This window comes from Terrapene carolina, unplaced genomic scaffold (genome assembly GCF_002925995.2).
Source record: "Terrapene carolina triunguis isolate 2854851 unplaced genomic scaffold, T_m_triunguis-2.0 Scaffold51532, whole genome shotgun sequence".
In the NCBI taxonomy this organism is placed as follows: Eukaryota; Metazoa; Chordata; order Testudines; family Emydidae; genus Terrapene; species Terrapene triunguis.
The window spans coordinates 12,403-15,821 of NW_020715883.1; the positions used below are offsets into that span (position 1 = coordinate 12,403).

At 69.2% G+C, this 3,419-nt stretch overlaps 2 long non-coding RNA genes across 2 annotated transcripts in view; both read right to left on the reverse strand.

Annotated features, from left to right (window-relative positions):
- Window positions 1-1,883: 1,883 nt before the first annotated feature.
- Window positions 1,884-3,018, reverse strand: LOC113405898. The gene is made up of 3 exons (XR_003369577.1): window positions 2,956-3,018; window positions 2,575-2,651; window positions 1,884-1,910 (listed from the first exon to the last, which is right to left on the reverse strand). It is a non-coding gene; the product is annotated as an uncharacterized LOC113405898 (long non-coding RNA).
- A 2-nt stretch (window positions 3,019-3,020) lies between these two features.
- Window positions 3,021-3,419, reverse strand: part of LOC113405899 — a 1,177-nt gene continuing 778 nt past the window's right edge. The window contains exon 3 of the long non-coding RNA XR_003369578.1: window positions 3,021-3,083. This is a non-coding gene — a long non-coding RNA (uncharacterized LOC113405899). The remainder of the gene's footprint in view (window positions 3,084-3,419) is intronic.

Below are 3,419 nucleotides of genomic sequence, written 5' to 3' on the forward strand. Positions count from 1 at the left end.
GTGTGGGGGGGCTCCCTGCCGGCTGGAAGGGGCTGGCCCGGGAAGTGGGGCGACTCCCTGCCCTGGGCGGGGGGCGTCACTTGGAGAGTTTGCTGATGACCCGGATCAAAGCCGCGTTCTCGTCCTTCAGGCGCTGGTTATCGGCCTTCAGGTCCGATAGAGCCTGGGGGAGAGGACGGGGGTTAGCGTCTGCTCAGCCCCCCGGTGTCCCGTCTGCCCCCTTCCCCGGATCAGTCCCCCGGTATCCCATCTGCTCCCTTCCCCCAGATCAGCGCCCCGACCCATCTGCCCCGGTGTCCCGGCCCCTCGCCACCCACAGGGGCCCATCCAGTCTGGTGCTGATCCAATTACCTTCAGCTCCTCCTCCAGCTCCGCCGCCTTCCGCTCCAAGGCCCGGCGCTCCTGGGGGGCCGGAGAGAGGGGGTTGGTGAGTGGAGACCACACAGCCCCAGCTGGGGGCGGGGCAGCTCGCCCCCCGAGGGTGGACTCCTCAGGGGGGCAGAGTGAAGACCCCAGCTGGCTTGGGGGTGGGGATGGGGGGCCGTGCCCTGGGGGCACGGTGCCCCCACAGCGGGGGCAGGTACTTACAAATCTCTCCAGCTCCAGCCGCGCCGGCCGCTCGGCAAAGCGCTCCTGCCTCTGCCAACGACACCAAGCACAGGGTGAGAGACGGCGCCCTCTAGAGGGGGAACGCCGCACGCCCGATTCGACCCCCCCCACCCCAGCCAGACCCAGGGCGACGCTATACAGAGGATCCACCTTAAATTCCTCCTCCCCGCCCCGGGGCAATAACTGGCCGCTGGAGAGAACCGGCAGGTGACTCAGAGCAAAAGCAGCCGCTGAGAGGGACCAGCCCAGCCCAGCCCAGCGCCCTGGGTCAATATTTACTGAGCATCTCTGGGCAACGGGTGGAGTTGCAGGGGGCTGCCAGCAGGGGGGGCTGTGTGGGGGCAGTGAGACATCGAACACCAGTGCTGAGCTCCCCACCCCATCTCCCCATGGCAGCCCAGCGCCCCCTAGCGCCGCCCTGGGGCCAGCCCTGCCTGCCGGGGGAGAGCACCCCCTGCTGGACCCCCTGCAGCCCAGCGCCCCCTAGCGCCGCCCCGGGGCCAGCCCTGCCTGCCAAGGGAGAGCGCCCCCTGCTGAGCTCACCAGGGTTTTCTGTCCAGGTCTCTCCTCCCAGCCCGGCTATGGCAAGGGTCCACAGGGAACGCGGCAGAGCCGTGGGCATTCGACCGGGTAACCCGGTGCCTGCCCCCCCCGGGGGCAGTCTGTCAGGGCGGGCAGAGACGCCCCCACGCTGCCTGGAACGCCCTCGTCCCCCATAATGCCCTGGGGCACAACGCTACCACTCTCCTATCACCCTCGCCCTGGCAGGCTATCCCAGAATCCTTTGCAGTGGTGGCTGTGTGGTCTCCCCCTCCAGCAGGCCATGGGGCAGGGGGTCTGGGAGAAGGGAAGGGAGCCCCTCCCCACCGTCGCCTGCCCCTGGTGCCACCCCAGCCCTGGCGCCCCGCCCCTCACCTGGGTCACCCGCTCCAGTTCCAGCTTGATCTGGGTCAGCTTCAGCTGCGTCTCCTGCAACTGCTCCTTCAGCTTCTCGTTCTCCACCTGGAGATCTTCATAGAGCTGGGGGGGAGGGGGGGGCCCAGAGCTGGGGAGAGAACCCAGGAGTCCTGGCTCCCCTCCCCGCCCGAACCACTAGCCAGCCCAGTGCTTGGGTGAAGGGGAGGTTTGGAGGGGCAGATGCCCCAGCACGAGGGGGTGGGGTTCAGGGTGCTGGGGGGTTCGGCCCCTGCCCCACCTTTTTGTATTCATGCTCGTCCCCGGCGCTGCCCACGCTGCTGAGCCTGGCGCAGCCGTAGGCGTCCGTCCGGTGGGGTAGGAGGCTGTTCAAGTGGTCGGACGTGCTGGTGAGACAGACAGACAGACAGACACCGCCCTGTTACTGCAAGGGGCGGGCTCCCCCCCCGTACCCTCCAGGTCCTCACCCGGCACCGAGATGCAGCCACCTCTGGGGTGGGCTGTCGGCGGTCTCTAGTTTGAAACACAGCTGGGCTATAGCGCCCCCTACTGAGCTCTCTGTCCCCCTCCCTGCAGCCCAGCGCCCCCTGGGGCATCGGGGGGGGGGCCCAGCCTGCCAGGGGAGAGCACCCCCTACTGAGCTCTCTGTCCTGCTCCATGCAGCCCAGCGCCCCCTAGGGCATCGGGGGAGGGCCAGCCTGCCAGGGGAGAGCACCCCCTACTGAGCTCTCGGTCCCCCTCCCTGCAGCCCAGCGCCCCCATGGGCATCGGGGGGGCCCAGCCTGCCAGGGGAGAGCACCCGCTACTGAGCTCTGTCCCCCTCCATGCAGCCCAGCGCCCCCTAGGGCATTGGGGGTGGGGGGGGTCCTGCCTGCCAGGGAAGAGCACCCCCTGCAGCCTAGTGTCCCCTTGTGCCGCCCTGGGGCATTGGGGCCAGCCCTGCCTGCCAGGGGAGAGCCCCCCCCGGAGGTCTCCCTTCTGAGCCTGAACCCCCTCACCCCCGTTTAGCGTCTCTCAGGACCCCGTGGCAATGCTGGGGGCGGCTGGTACCTGGAGCTCCCGGCCGGCAGGTACCTGGATCCCGGGGCGGTGTCATTCAGCTGCTCCGGCTCCTCGGTCTCGTCGCCCTAAAGAGAGGCCGAGGGGCAGGAAGGGGTATCCGGGGGGGGGGGGGGAGTTAACAGACACCCCAGGAAGCACGCCCCGCCCCTCCGGATCTTCCTGTCACCCAGGTATGAGCCCTCCATAACCACCTACGTGTAATCCTGGGCCCCCGCGCCCCCCCCCCCTTCCCCCCCCGAAAGTCCCAGCCCCCCTCCCGGCTCTGTTATTACCCCCTAGGGAGGCCGAGCCCGGATCTCCCCCCCCCGACCCCACCGGTGAAGTGGCCCAGCTGCCCTGCCCACCCGGGGCCTGGCCCCCTCCGCTCACCTCTGCGTTCTGCACCATGCCCGTGGAGCGTCGTTCCCGCCGGCCTTTCCGGCGGTCCCGCACAGCCAGCCGGTTCCGCAGCTCGGCCTCCGCCTCGGAGCCCAGCCCCAGCCCCTCGGGCTCCGGTGCTGCGGCAGAGACGGGGCGGGTCAGGGGCGGGGATTGGTGCCCCCCCACCCCCTGCAGCACCCACCTCAGCCTCTTTGCCAGTTTGTTGGTTTCACCCAGCAACAGGGGACCCGGGAGCGGAACAAGCCACAAGGGGTTAATTCAGCTGCTGCACGGGATGTCCAGCCAGAGTCTGGGATGGAACCCAGGAGTCCTTGCTCCTGGCCCCCCCTGCTCTAACCACTAGACCCCACTCCCCTCCCAAATCCAGGGACAGAATCCAGCTGCCCTGGCTCCCAGCCCCCCTGCTCTAACCACTAGACCCCACCCCCCTCCCAAATCCAGGGACAGAACCC